At 41.0% G+C, this 20,821-nt stretch overlaps 1 long non-coding RNA gene across 3 annotated transcripts; it reads right to left on the bottom strand.

Annotated features, from left to right (window-relative positions):
* Positions 1-2,381: 2,381 nt before the first annotated feature.
* Positions 2,382-19,370, bottom strand: LOC131316719 (uncharacterized). Of its 3 annotated transcripts, XR_009197248.1 has the most exons (5): positions 17,911-18,029; positions 17,009-17,834; positions 15,717-15,758; positions 15,561-15,606; positions 2,382-2,606 (listed from the first exon to the last, which is right to left on the bottom strand). It is a non-coding gene; the product is annotated as an uncharacterized LOC131316719 (long non-coding RNA). The 3 variants fall into 3 exon arrangements; XR_009197246.1 differs by lacking the exons at positions 15,717-15,758; positions 17,911-18,029 and adding an exon at positions 19,073-19,370; XR_009197247.1 differs by lacking the exon at positions 15,717-15,758.
* Between the last annotated feature and the right edge of the window lie 1,451 nt (positions 19,371-20,821).

A 20,821-nucleotide genomic window follows, 5' to 3' on the forward strand; every position in this document is an offset into this window, starting at 1 on the left:
AGTAGACTTAGAGCCCGTTCTAATGCCGCTGGAATCATACGAAACCGTTGAGAATTGAATTGATGGTGATTTTTAGAAAACTGGTCTGCAATCTGTCTCGTGTTCTGGATGTCAGCCCACTTCGAATGGCCATAACTTCCTCGTCCGATGTCCGTTTCATGCAAACTTTATATCGATTCGAAGGTCTTGAAGTCAGCTTTCATTTGCCACTAGAATCGTCTTAAAACTCTTAGTACACAGAAAGTTATGTTCGTTTGAGTGGAGGTGTGTCAATCTGTCATGCTGCGCGACAGATTCGTGTAGCCTGGGAAAAACCCTGTTTAACCACCCTTTGAGGGCAGATTTGACAAGGGTTCCTTCGTGACTTTTAAGCTTCGTTCAATCGCGCAACTATTGGGACTGGAATCACTCAAAAATATTAAGAACTCGATTTATAGTAATTTTTAGAAGATTGAACGAAAATCTGAAAATCTGGGCAGGGTATCGGGCTGCGTTTTCTTTTTATTGTTTGTTATGGTTAAATGGTGCTATTGGTTATGGGTCCTTGTGGGTTTTAAAGATTAGTAAGTTGGTGATAATTTGGCGTTGGAATCATTGAAAAATATTGAGTATGCAATTTTTAATGATGTTGTATAATCGTTTTAACTCGATAATGGGTGTGAGATTGATTATGGATGGATTGTGCATAATGAAGGATGTTTATGGACCTATGATTCGAGTGTTACGGCTACGTGTGACATCGAACTTTGTATGTATCATGGTGTGGCATGTCATAGCATATGGACAATGGATGGAGTCGTATCCAACTTCGGATGTCGACGAAGGTTACGGGGCCTAACACCGCCCGGAATTCACGTCAATATGGATGGAGCCCGGTTCACCTCATTGGTGGGACCTTGGCGAGGGTTACGGGGCCTAACACCGCCCGAAATTCACGTCAATATGGACGGAGCCCGGTTCACCTCATTGGTGGGACCTTGGCGAGGGTTACGGGGCCCAACACCGCCCGGAATTCACGTCAATATGGACGGAGCCTGGTTCACCTCATTGGTGGGACCTTGGCGAGGGTTACGGGGCCCAACACCGCCCGGAATTCACGTCAATATGGACGGAGCCCGGTTCACCTCATTGGTGGGACCTTGGCGAGGGTTACGGGGCCCAACACCGCCCGGAATTCACGTCAATATGGACGGAGCCCGGTTCACCTTCTTGGTGGGACCTTGGCGGGGGTTACGGGGCCCAACATTGCCCGGTGCATTGCTTTGCATCACATATCACGCATTGTTGATTGGTTGAGCTAGACTTATGACCTGTGTTGCTTGAGAAATGAAAAGAGAGATAAAGTTGTTAATCTAATGTTTGGCTCGTCGTTCGACTTTGAACCGTATCTTGGATTACTATTCTTCCTCACTGAGCCTCTTGTTCGGTACAAATCAAGGAAACTAGTTCTTGTTGCATGGAGTGGTTAATACTTGAGAAATGAAAGATAAATCAATTATGTTAAAAAAAGGAAATCCAATGATATGTTTGTGTTGTTTTGCTGATAGATATACTCATTGTTATTAGCGTCTTGGGGTTCGTTGTACATATATAATGTTGCTCACCTACCACTGTTGGTGCATGATCATCACATATTCGTATGGATCGAGGCAAAATGGAGTAATCGCGTAGCGATGGACAAGTGACGGTTGAGGAAAAGTTGTGGTCTAATTAGGATAATTCGAGTTGGTTTATGCTTCTAGTTTGACGCATGAGCTGTTAGGAATACCTTTATGAAATTATGATCCCCTGGTTGTAGTATGCTCGTTTGTGGTGGAAAACTCACGTTTCTTTGTGGTATCTCGTCCCATCACTTAGTCTAGGTGTATGATTCATCACATTTTCATATAGCTTGCGTATAGATTTCCCTACTGGGCTAGTGTAGCTCACCCTATCATTTTCAGGTACGATTCAAGGAAGTTGACATGGAGTACATGTTGTGCATTTGTGACCAAACTTTTAAAAAGGTATTCAAGAAGGATTTCATAGCACAAGATCTGAAAGAGCATTTTTTTTTTGAAAAGATAGTACTTGTAAATTGTAATAATATTTCCCTAGGATATTGGTATTTTGATGATTTAGGGCCTTCGAGTTGGAATGTAATATTTGAATTTTATTTGAGAACAGTGAACAAAAAGATCTTTTGGGGTATTATTTGTATTACAGCGAGGACTTTATTTATTAAAAGTGTTTATTATTTATGTTGAAAATCGAGGGCGTGACAAAAGTGCAGGTGGTAAATGTACTAACAGCCATAGAAGAAGGTGTTGCGAGCGATGTTCCATATATTGTGTAAGTGATAAGTGCTGGGGTTGAGCATTATGCGGAGACATTCACAAGCACAGGCAAACATAAGGATTATATTTACAAAAAGTTTGTAGTAAAGTTCATGGTAGATACATGGTCCTAAAGTATCAGAAAGCAAATCATGCACACCAAAAGAATTACAACTCGAGATAGTGGGTCGTTTGTTGAGTCTCTCAAATCAGCCACACAGATTTTTGTAGGGTCAGTTCTCGCGCCAGCTCTCGTTGCAGATAGAACTTTGGAACTCTTACACACACATGCTGCAAGAAGTCCAATCTATTACACATAGTATGAATCAAGAAATCATAAATTGAAGAGTAAAGTACCTCTATCATATTCACAAGGTATTTGAACTTATGATAGACAATAACTGGAATGCAGGTAGTTAAAAATACTTTTCGACTGAAAACTAATCATTCACAAGTTCCAACCAACGAATTCTCAATCATTCACAATTTCCAACCTACGAATTCTCAGAACGCATCATTTGTAGGGAGGTATTCCCGAACAGGCCCAAGAAGAGCCCGAGCACGGTGAAAGAAAAAGTCAACGCGCTATGGACCAGTGACATGAGAAGTCGTGGGTCCAGAGAGGTTGTACGAATCTTGGTTCAGTAAAACACGAGACGTTATTGGACCAAATACAAGGAAAGTGACATGTGATGCCACTGTTCAGGTAACTTGTTCGGCAAAGAGAGAGCCGAACAGGAGGAGAGCTCCTTAGAAAGGAAATGGTCCAAATCATTGATAAAGGACCAGTTACATGTGAAGTAACTGGTCCAGGCCATCTATTCGGCCATGAGATGGCCGAACAAAGAGAGAAGTCCTATCAGAGGGAACACTCTGGAAGAGTCCAGAAACAGTGGTTTTCCATTAAAGAGTAAGATCCCGAGAATGTAGGATCTATAAAAGATACGCAACGGGAATGGGATGTTCGGCTGGTTATGGAAAAGAGTCCTACAAGGATTAAGGAAATAAACTGATAAGGGAACGAGAATCCAAGAGATCCTAGTTTTCCTATACGAGGTAGGAAACCTAGGGCAATATGGATACTTGGGCATCAAGCATCCATAAATCTATAAATATGAGGTAAACCTAAAGGTAAAAGGTACGCAATACATTGCATTATTCATTATTTTCCTACTGATAATTAGGGCTTCTTGAGTACGAGATACTAACAAAGGCATTGGAGGGCCTTTGCCACGAGAGGCAAAGGTGCGCTCACTCTTTGTCTGTTTTGTAGGTTAAAGGTTTCGTTAACGAATTAGGGTTCCGGTCAAAAGGCATGAGAAGCCGTTACAATCCAGTGCTGTTCAGAGCACTACTTGAATTTGTCCACCTACAATTGGCGCCGTCTGTGGGAAACGAAAGAGTTCCCTTTGAAATACGACCATGGTGGAAGTAGATCCAGCAACACCACACGACCCAAAGGATGTGTTAGATGGAGGAAGGGATAAATCTCCACCCGGGGCTCCGAGAAAGCCCGAGGGAGGACACAAGAGGACCACGAGTAAGGGCCGCCCCCTTACCGTCCACGGCAACTCCAAAAATAGAGAGGGAGAGACAGCATCGAAATCCACGAGAAGGACTAAATCCCATCGAGGGGATGAATCGATCGCACACTCCAGGAGTGTGTACCGTAGCGAAGACGTTCTTGATAAAAAGAGGCAAGAAATCGAGGAGTATGCTCGATTGATTAAAAAACGAGAACATGAGATCAAAGAACTAGAGAGAATCAGGGAACATCCGGAGGATTCCGGACTGTCTCGAAGAAATTCTAGAGGTAGTGGGTATGCTATGGTACAATACAGAAAAGCTCCTTCACGAGGAATAAGGAGCAGAAGCAGAAGCAGAAGCCCAAGGCGACGTAAAGCTTCTCCACGAAAAGAGAGGAGCAAGACCCAAACGCCGGAGAGAAGGAGGGTTTCTCCTAGAAAGAGGAGAAGCAGAGGTCGAAGTTCTACCCCTAAGGAGGAAGGGAGTAGAAAACATCATAGGGACAGGTACGAAAGACCTGATTCCGACTGGGAAAGAACTAGACCCAAGAGAGGACCAGAGGATGAAACCATGACTGCACGAGAAGCAGCACGGAAAACACTTCAGAATATAGCATCCTCCCTTTTTGCAAAAAAGTTACAGGAGGCTAAGTTGCCGACCAGAGTGAAACACGGAACGTTCATCCTCTACGAGACAGATGCTGATCCCGTGGCACATATACAGCATTATCAGCAGGCAATGTTTATGCATGAAGGAGATGATGCAATTATGTGCAAGATGTTCTCGTCAAGTTTAGGGAAGGTGGCTTTGTCTTGGTTTCATAGGTTGGGTTCACGCTCCATCAGAACATGAGTGCAGTTGGCCGAAGAATTTACTGCATGGTTTTTGACGAGTAGGAAAGCTCCAAAAACTTTTGAGAGCCTTTCCTTTATGAAGCAAGGCGAGGACGAGCCGATCAGGACGTATGCAAAAAAGTACTGGGAAACCTTCAACGAGATTGAAGGTTGCAGCGAAGAATACGCCATAGCCACATTCAAGACAGGTTTGCCTGTTCGGGGGGAGTTGCGTAAGTCCTTAAACATGAGCCCAGTGCAGACACTGGCAAAGCTGATGGAGCGAATTGAGCAGCATGCCAGAAACGAGGATGATATTCTTCGGGAAGATGGCAAGCTGGCCGCCGAGCAAGTAAAGGGGCCTATAAAGAAAGCAGACAAGCCAGAGCCCAAAACTTATCGTGAAAGGAAAGATTATGGGCAGGCAAAGAAAGAGCAGTACAAGGACAAACAAGCTTCGGATCCAAAGTCATTCTTCTCAATAAATATGGTCTGGAAAGAGCCCATTTACAGAATTCATTATCGAATAAAGAATCAGCCCTATTTCAAATGGCCTCCAACTCTAGGTGGGAATAAAGATGCAAAACGTGCTACGAATCAGCACTGCAGCTACCATAAGGATTGGGGCCATATGACAGAAGATTGTGAGATGTTTAAACGGGATCTTGATGATTTGGTCTCACGAGGTTATCTCAAGGAATTTATCCAAGAAGATCTCAAGGACAAAGAAAAAGCAATGGAGTTGGATTACGAGCAGAATCCGAAGGGATTAATCCGTATGATACATGGATTAGCCAAGCCTTATACGAGAAATGAGGTGAGATTGCTTCAGAGACAAATAAAACATGACCAACATGTGATGCAGTTGGGAAAGAAGAGAGGGCGTAACGAGGAAGCATGCAACGAAGGCATAGTTTTTACAGATGAAGATCTGGGAGGAGTCCAGATACCTCATAATGACGCTTTAGTCATAACCCTACGAGTTGGGGAATATGACATGGAGAGAATCCTGGTGGACTCTGGGAGTTGCACCGAAGTGCTATACTACGATGCATTCAAGAAACTGGGATTAACTCAAGAAGACTTGGTACAATCAGTAACCCTTTTGGTCGGATTTGGAGCAGGAGTAGTTTGGCCGTTGGGAAAGGTAACTTTGCCTGTTCGGGCTGGTTCAGTGGTGCTACGAACCGACTTCCTGGTGGTGGATGTACCATCCTCCTATAACATGATTATAGGGAGAACATGGTTACATAAGATGAGGGCAGTCTCTTCTACTTTCCATCAAATGGTAAAGTTCCCAGGGTCTAATGAGATTGAACAGATCAAGGGTAACCAAAAGGTAGCTCAACAATGTTTGGTATCCATCATAAAAAGAATCCATAACGCCCACCATGTCAACACGGTGGAAATTCCAGATCAGCCGACCATTAAGGATATCGGTAAGGACCCAACCGAGAGGGTAGTTGAGGGTTTGAAAAAAATACAGATCAACGAGACTGATCCAGATAGGTATTTTTTGATTGGGGAATCGCTACCAGCAGACGAAGAGACTGAATTGATAAGTTTCTTAAAGACTTATGTCGACGTATTTGCCTGGACACCAGAAGAAATGCTTGGGGTAAGTGCAGACGTAATTTGCCACCATTTAAACGTTGATCCTCAGCATAAGCCAATCGTTCAGAAAAAACAGAGGGCAGCCGTGCAGCATGTGGATGCAGTTATCGAAGAGGTCGATCGTTTGTTGGAGGCCAAAGCAATACGTGAAGTCTACTACCCAGAATGGTTATCCAACACCGTTGTGGTGAAGAAAAAGAATGGAAAGTGGCGAGTCTGCGTAGACTTCACAGACCTGAACAAAGCCTGCCCAAAGGATAGCTTTCCACTTCCAAGGATAGACCAGTTGGTTGACGCAACTGCTGGGTACGAGCGAATGAGCTTCCTCGACGCATATCGGGGATATCATCAAATTGCCATGTTCGGACCAGATCAAGAAAAGACTTCTTTTATTACACCACGAGGGCTGTACTGTTACAATGTCATGCCCTTTGGATTGAAGAATGCAGGGGCAATATATCAGAGATTGGTAACCATCATGTTCAGAAAATTGCTCGGCAAAACTATGGAGGTTTACATAGATGACATGGTGGTGAAAAGTAAAGCTGGGCAAGGCCATATTGCAGATTTTAAAGAGGCTTTTGAAATCTTGAGGAAATACAAGTTGAAACTCAACGCCTCGAAGTGTGCATTTGGAGTCGGTTCTGGAAAGTTTTTGGGCCACCTTGTAACCTTGAGGGGGATAGAGGCGAACCCCGACCAGATAAAGGCCTTACAGAATCTGCAGAGTCCTCGGACAACGAAAGAAGTCCAGTGGTTGACTGGGATGGCAGCGGCTCTTAATCGATTTATTAGCCGGTCAAGTGACAAGTGCAGACCTTTCTTTCAGCTGTTAAAGAAAAGGGAAGGATTCGAATGGGGAGCAGAGTGCGAACAAGCCTTCAAGGATCTAAAGGGATATTTGGCTTCTCCCCCACTTCTTTCAACTCCGGAACCAGGTGAGTCCCTAGTTTTGTACTTGGCCGTTTCTGAGCATGCTGTGAGTGCAGTCCTCTTAAGAAATAAGGGATCCGAGCAAATTCCTGTTTATTATGTGAGCAAAACGTTATTGGATGCTGAAACAAGGTATTTGCCCCTCGAGAAATTAATCCTGGCATTAAGGACGACAACCAGAAAATTGCCACATTATTTTCAGAGCCATACAGTTGTGGTTTACACTGAGTTCCCATTAAAATCACTGCTACGAAAAGCAGACTTCTCGGGAAGGATCTCAACTTGGTCCATTGAGTTGAGCCAATATGACATTGAATATCAGCTCCGCACAGCAATCAAAGGTCAAGTGTTGGCTGATTTTGTGGCAGAATTCTCGCCCACAGTAGCACCTTTGCCTCCTACGAGAAAGGAGCATGAAGCAACGCCACCTGTAACGAAGAAACAGGTATCAGCCGAACAAGATCCCCTGGAATGGAAGCTATTCGTTGATGGGTCAGCTTGCAACACCGGTTCAGGAATTGGAGTTGTGCTTTTACCCCCTGAAGGATCAATGTTGGAACTATCTGTTCGGCTAGGGTTCAATGCATCAAATAACATGGCAGAGTACGAGGCACTCTTAGCTGGTTTGAGAAGTGCAAAAACCCTAAAAGCAGAACGTGTTAGGGTGTATTCTGATTCACAACTCCTAGTCCATCAACTGTCCGGGCAATATGAAGCCCGGAGCGAGAAGATGGCGGCCTATGTACAGGCAACCAGAGATCTGCTTGATACCTTCGAAAGGGTGTATATTGAGCAAATAAGTTCTGGAAAGAATGCTCACACAGATTCATTAGCATGGTTAGCTGCAGCTGTGCCAACAGAGTTTAAAAGAAAGATAGCCGTGGAGTATCTGACTGAGCCAAGCATTGGGAGAAGCATAGAGATGGTCTTGGACGTGAACCAGGGACCAAGTTGGATGGATCCGATTGTGGAGTTTTTATGAGATGAAACACTCCCTTCAGACAAAAAGGAGGCTCATAAAATAAGGACCAAATCTGCTCGGTTTTGGTTATCCCCAGAGGGAAAATTGTATAGGAAGTCTTTTACAGGACCCTACTTACTTTGTGTGCATCCTGAAATGGTGCAAAAGTTCCTCCACGAGATTCACGAAGGAACATGTGGAAGCCATGCTGGGGGCAGGTCTATAGCCCATCGAGCAATCACCCAAGGTTATTGGTGGCTGTACATGCAAGAAGATGCTAAGGTATACGTAAAGATTTGTGAAAAGTGTCAGAAGTTTTCACCAATGATACGAAATGCCAGCAGAAGATTTGGTACCACTAACGAGTCCTTGGCCATTTGCCCAATGGGGCATGGACATCGTGGGTCCACTACACAAGGCAACTGCGAATCGAAAATTCCTATTAGTTGCAACTGACTATTTCACTAAGTGGATTGAGGCAGAACCATTGGCCAAAATCACTGAACCTATGATAGAAAGGTTCGTGTGGAAAAGCATCATTACTCGTTTTGGGGTTCCATACTCATTGATTACAGACAATGGATCACAATTTCGGAAGAAATTGAAAGCATTTTGTGCTCAATATGGAATAAGGAATTATTACTCAACTCCAGCCTACCCCCAAAGTAATGGACAGGCAGAAGCTTCCAACAAAACAATTCTAGATGGAATTAAGAAGAGGTTGGATAAAGCAAAGGGGAAATGGCCTGATGAATTACCATTGGTTCTATGGGCATACCGAACAACGCCTAGGAGGTCTACGGGAGAGACCCACTATTCATTAGCATATGGAACAAAGGCTGTTATTCCATTGGAAATAGGTCTGCCGACCAACAGGACCACATTGGTTGAAAGTGGAGGAAATGATAGAGCCTTGGAGATTGAATTAGACCTTGCCGAGGAACGACGAGAACGGGCCCTGGTGCACTTGGCCTCATACCAAGAGCAGCTCATCAAAAGTTACAACAAGAATGTACACCCACGAGAGTTTGGTGTTGGAGACTTTGGGCTTCGAAAGGTGCTCGGCAACACTAAGGTCACCAATGAGGGAAAGTTGGGAGCAAATTGGGAAGGCCCATATCGAGTTACTGAAATTGTGGGCATTGGGGCTTATCGATTGGCAGACTTGGACGGGAACCCTGTGCCAAGACCTTGGAATGTCCATAATCTGAGAAAGTTTTTTATATGAATATGTTTTTCTTTATGCACATCGTGATTGTGTGAGAGTTATGAATAAAACTCTCTTGTGTTCTAGTTTCGTTATTTTAGTTGCAAGGGGTACGAATAATGCTCTCTTGAGTTTTACAGATTATGAATAAAATCACTTTTTTCGGTATAAATGTTATAAATACGAACCATGAGATTAGTTTCCCTCATTCGTATTGGGGAGCAGGGGACTTACACATTTAAGTATGTGGAAATTAAACGCAAGTACGAAGCACTTGTGAGCTTTTCAAAACCTTTGAACACTTGTATGCCTTGTTTAAGTACGAGAAACTTAAACTAAGTGCTTTTTAAAACCTTTGAACACTTGTATGCCTTGTTTAAATACGAGAAACTTAAACTATTGTATGCCTTGTTTAAGTACGAGAAACTTAAACGCAAGTACGAAACACTTGTGTGATGATTTAAGTACGTGAAACTTAACGAATACAAGTATGAAAACACTTGTATGGAATTTAAAGTACGAAACACTTGGCTTGGCTTAAAACATAATGAGTATATGTTAGCCACAAACTATTCAAGTACGAGAAACTTAGACTACGAATAAATGCATAAGTACGAGATACTTAGACTACGAAATAGCTTAGGGAAGCATACGAATACATGCATAACGTACAAGAAACTTAAATAAGTACGAAATACTTAAAGCATCAAGACAGTATTCCAAGACCACAACACCCATGTTAAAACCCAACATTTGGAACTTGTACCATGAAGGGAACAATTAAAAACAGATGCCAAACAGAATGTCAAAAGAAGATTGAACTCATCCATCTTCCGTGCGATCTTGAACAGTTGTAGGAGCAGTTGTAGGAGTAGCTAGTGCAGTCGAATCTTCCGTGGAATTTTTATCTCCAGGTTGACCACCACTGACTTCCTTTTGGCCAGGGTTGGTCATATCATTACCAAGTTCAACATCAGCAACAGGTGGCTCAGACGTGTGCACTTCTTGCTCTTCATCTCCTTCCTCTGTGATGTCTTCCTCTTGACTAGCAGCTAAGCTTGGTAGTTCAATGTTGGTCCAGAGGGGAGATGACTCAGGTATCTCAGCTTTTGCAAGGCAAGCTGTCCAGGAGGCCACCCAAACTTGATCTTGTATCCCAGGCATCTGTTTCGTGTAGCTTTCCGTAGCTACTTTGATCCCTTCGTTGTATCCCTTTTCAAATGCAGCTTTGGCTTCATTCTGGCTTGCCTCAAGTTCTTTCAAAGTTTGATTCAGACTGTCCTCAGCCCCCTTCAGTTGTCCCTTTAAACCATCTGCTACCCCCAGGGCTTGGTTCCTCTCTTTCTCGAGCCTGATAATCGTACGTTGCAATTTGGTGTTCTCACTAACAAGCTTGGCACGTTGGGGCTCGGACTGGCTGAGCTTCTGAGCCATAGCCACCATCTTTTGCATTATCTGGAACATTCAAACAGATAAACATAGATACCAAAGATATGGTTTACAAAAGGAAATTTTACCTTGGCATTATGGGACATGAACGAGCTCAGAAGGTTGTCAGGAGAGCTCGCCACTTCTTTTTGCATGTCTCCAGGCAGTAGAAAGGCTTAAGACAGGGCAAGAGCAGTGCCTTTAGACTCAACACTGTCCCGAGCAGTGATAGCTCGATTCCCGTGAGAGAAGGAAGGAGCCCATGTAGGAGCCGGAGATGAGGTGGCTTGTGGGGGTCTATCTTGAGGTTCTTCCACCCGTTGACGTTTTTCTCGGTGGAGGGCTTCAATTTCCTCTGGGGAGAATCCTGGAGGTGCATCGGATTGAACCTGGGCACGGCGCCCATGACCTTGAGGACCACCTTGTCCCCGAGCAGCATTCCTTCCCCGACCAGGAATAGTAAGAAGGCTTCCTAGGTCAATTGGCCGGTTCATTTCTGGAGGAGAGGGGGTGAAACCGCTAGAAGAAGAACTAGATGGGGAACTGAAAGCCTCCTCAGCGAGAGTGATTGGTTCGTTAGAAATTGGAGGTGTTCGAGAACGCCTCTCTTCTTGCTCGGGGACTGGTCTTGAAGGACCAGCTATAATGGGGTTGTCGGCTGCACGAGTTCGCCGATCAATAAAACCACCGTACGAAGCTTTGTAGCTGAGTAGTACCTGAGCTGCTCTTGCTCGGCCTGCAAGGTATGTCCCTTCACCGTTGAAAGCAAGTGCTCGTCTGATATCTGCTACGTGAACTTGAGGGGTTATGATATTATATCCTCGATTGATGTTTGATGCTGAAACATAGCAAAGCACAAATAATCAGAAGCATGAAAAAGCTTTTCTTTTGAAAATGGGACGAAAACCCAATAATACCCTAAAAGTAAGGTGGCGTATGTGAAACATCACCCCAGACGCCGTTTGAGTGTTCCGTTCCCCAAAACACGTCTGTCCGCATTTAATGTAAGCAATACAACGATCGACACGTGTAAAGATTAGGACTAAAACCTGTCCCGGCCAAGCGAAAAGATGTTTTCGCCTTGGCAAAATGATGAATGATTGCACCAAAATATGAAATAAGGTGCAGGAGCAGAATCAATTTGCTCGGTAAAAGAGCTTTACTCGTCATCTGAGTAAAACATAATGAGTAAGGCTGGGGAGCAATTGTAGGGAGGTATTCCCGAACAGGCCCAAGAAGAGCCCGAGCACGGTGAAAGAAAAAGTCAACGCGCTATGGACCAGTGACATGAGAAGTCGTGGGTCCAGAGAGGTTGTACGAATCTTGGTTCAGTAAAACACGAGACGTTATTGGACCAAGTACAAGGAAAGTGACATGTGATGCCACTATTCAGGTAACTTGTTCGGCAAAGAGAGAGCCAAACAGGAGGAGAGCTCCTTAGAAAGGAAATGGTCCAAATCATTGATAAAGGACCAGTTACATGTGAAGTAACTGGTCCAGGCCATCTGTTCGACCATGAGATGGCCGAACAAAGAGAGAAGTCCTATCAGAGGGAACACTCTGGAAGAGTCCAGAAACAGTGGTTTTCCATTAAAGAGTAAGATCCCGAGAATGTAGGATCTGTAAAAGATATCCAACGGGAATTGGATGTTCGGCTGGTTATGGAAAAGAGTCCTACAAGGATTAAGGAAATAAACTGACAAGGGAACGAGAATCCAAGAGATCCTAGTTTTCCTATACGAGGTAGGAAACCTAGGGCAATATGGATACTTGGGCAGCAAGCATCCATAAATCTATAAATATGAGGTAAACCTAGAGGTAAAAGGTACGCAATACATTGCATTATTTGTTATTTTCCTACTGATAATTTGGGCTTCTTGAGTATGAGATACTAACAAAGGCATCGGAGGGCCTTTGCCACGAGAGGCAAAGGTGTGCTCACTCTTTGTCTGTTTTGCAGATTAAAGGTTTCGTTGACGAATTAGGGTTCCGGTCAAAAGGCACGAGAAGCCGTTACAATCCAGTGCTGTTTAGAGCACTACTTGAATTTGTCCACCTACATCATTCAAGGTATAATGAAAGACCTCTGCAAGTGTAATAATTTTCCAAACCCTATGGCCATGAATGCTATTATGCACTCTTGCTCAAATAATTAAACATGGCAATTCGCAAACAACCATACATGTGTCTATCACACGCATGTACGCAAGCATACTGTGTCCTATCTTCATGTCTATGTTTTCAATGCAGTCAAACACAAAATCAGAGTGGCAAGAAAGAATTTCTTCTTCAGAGGATGCATCATATAATAACACTTTTGCCTCAACAAGGCATTCTGGGAATACTGATAAGAAAATGCTTCTTTAGGCAATGGGCTTTTGGGACACCAACATTTTCTCTTGCCACAATAGCGTGCCTATTTAGAGATGAAACCGACACATAATTTAGGTCACATAGTAGTATTAGAAACGAATAAAACATATAAAAAAGTAAAAGCTAGTGTTATATGCACAACAAATAGTAGCAATTGTCCCTAACGCACATTGTCTAATGTTAGCAACTTCTCAACATATTGTTTGCGCAAGTGAATGGACTGACAATTAAGGGCAACTCTTGCACTTTTCGCACTCATGGCTTGAACTTCTCAACATATTGTTTGAGCAAGTGAATGGACTGACAATTAAGGGCAACTCTTGCGCTTTTAGCACTCATGGGTTGAACCCATATGGATTGAAGTTGCAGAAGTTTGTAAACTTAACTAAAGAGCCCATTATAAATAGTTTATCTTCCCACTTTAGCTTGTGTAAATGAAAAAACATTTCCTACCATTTCTTGCGACAGCTTGGTGGAATGATCTCTTGAAAAAGAAGCTCAACCTAAAGAAGCATAGAAACATCTAACGGTCTTATGTTTCGTTCAAGTCCTAATAAGTTGAAACTTAAGGTTGGATGGTATGTGGTGAACTAAATTAAATTAAGGCTTTTCGAACTCAGCTTCTGGGGCTCTCAAATATTTCAGACTATAAGCAGAGCCAACATTAATCAGTGAGTCTTCAAGATTCACAAGGGAGGAAACAAAAATCTTTCTCTCTCTGTTACTTACAACTTCCAATTGACCAATAATAAAGAGATTTAAAAAGAAACACTAACCACCATAAACATTCAATATTAACTTGGAATATCAGAAAAAGTTCCCAAAAATCAAGGAACAAGTTCAAGACCAATATATCTGAATAATTAACGGAGTAGCAAAGTAAACTGAAATCCAAGTAACCCAACAAGCATGAACGCCTATAAGCATCAAAGTAATTGAAACCAACAATCAAAAAGAAAAAGAAAAAGATGACTTAATATGAATATATTACACAATTAAAAATGAATCGCACCAAGAACCAAAAACCATCCTCCCGTATAAACCATTACATAAGTCAATAATCTCTATACCTAAAAGGCTCCAAACAAAAACTATAACAAAGAAAAACTTAAAATCTTAAATTCTGGCTAAGCTAGGAAACTCCAAATCACATCTAAAACGACATTGCGGCTGCCAAATTAATGTTTGCAATTGTAGTAAAAAAAAGAAAGAATCAACACTATTTCAATTGTTAGTGGCCTTTCTAGGAGAATATAGGGTCGAGATTATCCCAATTTTGATGCAAGAGGTCAGTTATTACTATCTACTTGTTGCACCCGTCAAACCAAAGATGACATACTGCGTGAAAGATATGGCAAAAGAAGCACTCAAAAAAGAGAGTTGCCTAAGAAAGAGAGATTGAGACACAGAGGGCAATCAGAATTGTTTTAATTTTTTCCCAATCAATCTCCACATATCAAAATGAACTCCATTCCCCACACCTCATCCCACTCCTTCACCGGGGGGGGGGGGAGTGGCATTGGCCAATCTGAATGGTATTGCTTGCATTGTCCATATAAAATAACATTCACTCAACACAAGTACTGCTATTGACCTTGAATATAAGTTGCCATTGTCAAAGAATTCCACCATAAAAAAAAGAATGAGTTACACTTGTCTCTAAAACATGTCCATAGAGAGGCACATAACCAACAAATTACTGTTGAAGTACAGAACTTTAACACAGTCTATAAACTATTAACTTTGAGCATCTAGACATGACATACAAAACCTTAAAATAAGCTAAAGGGCGAAGCAATTGCAACCAAACGATGCTATAATCAAGCATATGCTACAACGTAGACAGTGGGACACAAAAGAAGTAAAAAGAAAATTTTACTTTTGAAGGCTGAATTTGATTTGCACAAACTAAACAAAAAGTTGTTCTTTTGTGAAAACGTTTAACCCAAAACTAATTGCCCATGTAGTTAAGAGACGAAAGCGTATCAAATTCTTACCGCAAGGGTAACAAAAATTAACCCAAAGCAACAAAATTTGTGGTCAAGTTCCCTTTCCTTCAATTGAACAGGAATAAAACCAAATTCTAGGAGAAGATTTCACCATACAACTGTTGGAATTGGTGAATTGAGTTCAAAGACTTCCGCATTGTTTTACAGGATCATATACATTCAACTCTCATAGGAGAAGCCCAACAATGAAATAAAATAATTTGCGTTTCCATTTGTGTGCAAAACACCACCGGGCACACAAACATGAACAATTAAAAAGATAATAAGGAAAAAAAGAGGAGTAAGACATCATTGGGCTCTAGCATCTAACAAAGCGAGTAGAAATGAAGTAAATGCAAACTAAAATCTAAAATATCATACCTCATCAAGTCTTTTCATCACTGCCATTTTTCCTGACTTGAGTGTCCTGTAATACATATACATTTGTAATAAAGATACTCAATACCAACACTAAACTCAATAGTATAGAATCATGGGAATGCTAAGGAGTTGACCAAACCAAAGCTAATTGTCTACCCTTTCATTGTCCTTTACAGCATCAAAAGCGACAACCCCTACCTGTACATTTGGCAAAATCATAATGACAATGTAGTCAAGGAAGTCAAATTAAGCAAACAGATGCAACAAAGTCATCAAACATAGCAGAAACTTATGAAACATAATAGCATTAAGATGAATACTGTAGTTAAAGAAAGAGTATCAAGCAAGTTTGATTTCCCATTCTATTAAAAATGCTCTTCAGATTAAAATGTTTAAAAAGTGGTTCAAGTCTACATTGCAATTTGTGTGTTGCTATTTATTTAGGAATATATATATATATATATAATAAAATGGAATCTAATGCATATCTGTAGGTGGATAAATTCAAGTAGTGCTTTGAACAGCACTGGAATGCAGCGGCTCCACGTGCCTCTTGAACGTAACCCTAATTCGTCAGAGAAACCCTTATCCTGCAAAACAGACAAGGAGTGAGCGCACCTTTGCCTCTCGTGGCAAAGGCCCTCCGATGCCTTTGTTAGTATTTCGTACTAATGATCCAACCCTAATTATCAGTAGGTAAGCAATAAGATTGCAGTGTATTGCGTACCTTTTACCTCTAGGCTTGCTCTGTTTATATAGACATTCGGATGCTTGGTGCCCAAGCATCCCTATTGCCATAGGATTCCCAACTCGTATAGGAAACCCAGGATATCAAGGATTCTCGTTTCCTTTATCAATTTATGGAAAAGAGTCCTTTCAGGATTCTTTTCCATTACTGACCGAACATCCCATTCTCATTGGGTATCTTTCTCAGACCCTATATTCTCGGGATCTTATTCCTTAACGGAATACCACTGTTTCTGGACTCTTCCGGAATGTTCCCTCTATTTCATCATCTGACAGGACCTTCTTTCCTTGTTCGGCCGTCTCATAGCCGAACAAATGGTCTGGACCAGTTACTTCACATGTAACTGGTCCTAAGGAAACAATTTGGACCATATCCTTTCTAAGGAGCTCTCCTTCTGTTCGGCTTTTCTCTTGCCGAACAATGTATCTGAACAGTGGCATCACATGTCACTTTCCTTGTATCTGGTCCAATAACGTCTCATGTTATTGTACCGAGAATCGTACAACCTCTCTGGACCATTGACTTCTCATATCAGTGGTCCACAGTGCGTTGACCCTTTGTTGACCGTGCTCGGGCTCATTTTGCACCTGTTCGGGAATACCTCCCTACAATATCACTTTGCTTATACCTGCAAATAGTGTGTTGCAAATACACATTGACAAATTTGATGCAAGATTAGTATAAAAGCAGGAGAAGTTACCAATAAGTTAGAACTATGCACTACGTTGAAAAAATGTATCTGCCTGTTCCCTGGACTCCAACCCCAAGAAAGGTGAACCATCTGACTGTTGATTACAACCTCGGTAAGCCTCTGTATTGCATCCTCTACGATATTTGTGCAATTATAAAACCACAAAAGGGCGGACATATAGTAGTTAAACAGTGAAATTTCAAACGCAAGTAGCCGCCATTTCAGGAATAGCAATTACAACATTCAGTGCTTCATTTATGGGGAATGTCTTGAGAAAATGGGTACGACTTTCAAAAGAGATTTATGCTTTGTTTGGATGAGATTTTGAAAAATTTTGAGTTTAATTTTTAGGTAATGAGTGGAGAGAGAAAATAGGATAATGATCAGAGATAAGGGTAATGAGTAGTGGGAGATAAAGAGAAATGAGAATAATGATTAGAGAGTGGAGAGAGAAATGAGATTAATGATAGAAAGTAGAGGTAATGAGTGTTTTTTGAGTTAGAATTTTTTTTCAAATTGGCATCCAAACAAGACATTAACTTCTCTGCACTGATTGAAACAAATAGAAAAACTTCTTGTTCATAGCAGAGATTAGAAATCAATAATTTCATTACTTATATCCTATCAAGACATTTTTTTTTTTTTGTACTTCGGAATATCCTATCAAGACATTCATTCGAAATATAACAATGGCGAATAGTTGCACCTGTTGGCAAATTGAACAAAATTATATCCTTTCCGAGCAGGTATTTTCAGAGATAACTTTGCCATACTGAGAAAAGGTTTGTCTGAGCACTTCATCAGTGACATCAGAGTCGAGCCCTCCCACAAATAACTGCAACAGAACACAGGTTAAATAAGAAACTATAATTTCTACAATTACATGAGCAAGTAAAGCCCATCCTACTTACTATTGTATTCGATAAATCAACATTAGATTGGGCATTTTGGGGCATAGCACCATCCGCTACATATCCACCAGTAAATACCAGAGCTATCAAATAAGGTAAAAATCAGTTTCCAGTTTTTACTTTGTAATTATGAAATCGACAGAGCATTGGAATGATAATACTAGTAACGAGCAAAAAGATTACCTACTCACTAGTTAAACAATAAAGATACATTTTTAAAAACTCTCTCAAATTCTTATTATGTCAATACTCAAAAGGTATCCATACATATCAAAGGAAGCTCAAACCATTATATACAAGATGAAATGCAAAATGATGCCTTGCACCTAAATCAAATCCTCAAAAATTATGTGCGGAATGATGCTTGCAAACCGTAAATTGCTATTTTCTTGACTGGGAAAACCAAATGACATAAAACAGCAGAACCAAATAATACCATGATCACAGAACATGGAAGAGAAATTTGGAATAATAATTGGTATTTTTTTTGCTAGGAAGAGACCAAAGGCAAACACCAGTAGATATCAACTCCTAAACAGAACGCAAAAGGAAGTAATGAAAACAAGGTATATTGATGCACAAAAAAAAGGGCACTATACTACACCCTGAGAAGAATACTGCTGTTGCGCTGATTGCTTCCAATTCATATTCTATTTAACCCGCAAAATTGATATCCCCTGATATAGTAAATATAATTTATACATAATCCCCCATCCCCTAAAAATATATAGAAAATCATTGAGAACTTCAAATTTCTAATTGAGCACCAAATCGATGTCTTTAAATCATGTAAACAAAATTTTCTTCAATACAAAACCAAAACTAGGAAACCCACAAATTGAGCTTTCAAATCAACATTTAATCCCAAACTTTGTCAATATATTTGGTACCTAACCCCCAATGTAGAAATCCATAGATAAAGAAAATTTTGTAAGAAATAAGAATTGAGATATTAGAACTAAAATTGAGCCAAAAATCAATGTCTCAAAATTATGTAACCCAAATTTTCATCGGTAGGAATTTTATTTATTTTATTTATAACTCAGGCGTCCGGGCACCTCAACTAATCCTTGGGGCCCAATCTCAACCAATAAACAAAACTACCTACATCTACATAGAGAAATCTGATTACACCATAAGAACAAATTAAATCAAGCCGTACCGTAGTCTGTAGCTATTAAGGGTTTGGTCATCCTTCAAAATCCTGCCTTTGTAAATCAACCTCTGTTGCTCTGCAAGAAGAAAGTAATTCTTAGCAAGAATAGGCTTGAATGATCCCACGCTCGATTTCTGCTTGATCTGCACGGAGCACCTGGATCCGTTAGAGCATCCCACGTGTATTGTCACGTCTCTGCTGCCCTTTGCGACGACCAAAGTCCAAAACTAAGAGATCATCAAACTCCACATACTACAAACCTAGATAGTCCATAGCAATAACATAAATGGTAACATGGAACACGAACTGGAAGAGGGAAAACCTTCAAAACTATAAACAAAAAACCCTCAAGCACAGTGGAGAAGTGTTTTGTCCTACGTCTTCAACATGATGACAAGGCTCAAAGAAAAAGTAAAAAGAAAAGAAAAGAACAACAGTCACAATGGTTACCTCTTGATAGCAAGCGGTAGCACAAAGGAATGAAAAGGATCCGCAAAACTCACCCCAAAACTCTTCTCTCTCTCTCTCTCTCTCTCTCTCTCTCTCTTTCTCTCTCTCTCTGTTTTCCTCTGAACCAGACGAAGGAAAGGAGAGGGGGAGACGTGGCCTAATATCGTTCACGTTTTTTGCCTAGGGTGGGAAGACGAAATTACCCTCATACTCAGAACCAGTGGTGGTTCAATTGAGGGGCAAATGTGTGCCAAATTGAAAAATGGCATCTGAAAAATTGCTTCTTATTAGTAAACGGTAGGAAATGGCAAAGAGTAATATAAAATTACTCCATTGTTCAATTAAAACAAAGTGCTCATTTGCGTTTATCTTTAGCATGCTTATTGTGTGTTGATGCCCACTTGTAACATCATTAGTTTTACAACATAATACAACTAACTTGACAGATTTTTGGTGCTCCCTCGAGTAAAAATCTATTGCTTTTAGTTTAAGTTCCCCAATGGCCTAATTTTGTTACATATGCAGAAATCACAATTTTAGATTTTGGGACTGCATGCATTTTAAAAATTGGATACTTATAGCACCATGTAGTAAAAAACTGGTTTGTAGTAAAGGCATCCAGTGGCTCTATCAGTTGACACAACAGCAATTGTTCACGTTCTACCAATGGTTTCCACAATAAAAAACTCCATTCGGGGCCAGATGGCTTTGATGTTCCACACGGATCCAATGCGCAAAAGGGACTTGAACTACCATTGGCATGAAACAACAATCAAAATATAAATTTAGTGAATCAATACCAAGGGTTTAAGCCACACACAAAAAAACCACACACAAAAAATGGCAGGGGAGAACACTATTTAACTAAATCAATGACAAATAAACAACTATAAAAGATCACAAAACTATACACACTTTTTCAAACCCGCATCTACACCAAAACACGAAAATCGCAAAATTCCAATCGAAGAATGCACCAAACATGAGTGAAATCACCATAAGAGCACATATTAAAGACAATGACAAATAATATAAATAGATGCATCTAAGAAACCAAAGAACCACAGCAAATCGAAAAACCCTAAACACTGAAATAGCGAAAAATTTCCCAAATAAAAACTCAGTGAGCACACGACAAGGACAAATACAGAGGCACAGAGGAATAAAAGGCAAACCAACAACTCCATGCTTTCATGCATCCACAAAAGAGCACGAATTCAGTAATGAATCCCAAAATGCAGAACCTTGGAAAATACCCATGACCCGTGAACCAAAACAAGGAAATATAGCACAGGGATGGGGAAG

This window comes from Rhododendron vialii, chromosome 2a (genome assembly GCF_030253575.1).
Source record: "Rhododendron vialii isolate Sample 1 chromosome 2a, ASM3025357v1".
Classification (NCBI taxonomy): Eukaryota; Viridiplantae; Streptophyta; class Magnoliopsida; order Ericales; family Ericaceae; genus Rhododendron; species Rhododendron vialii.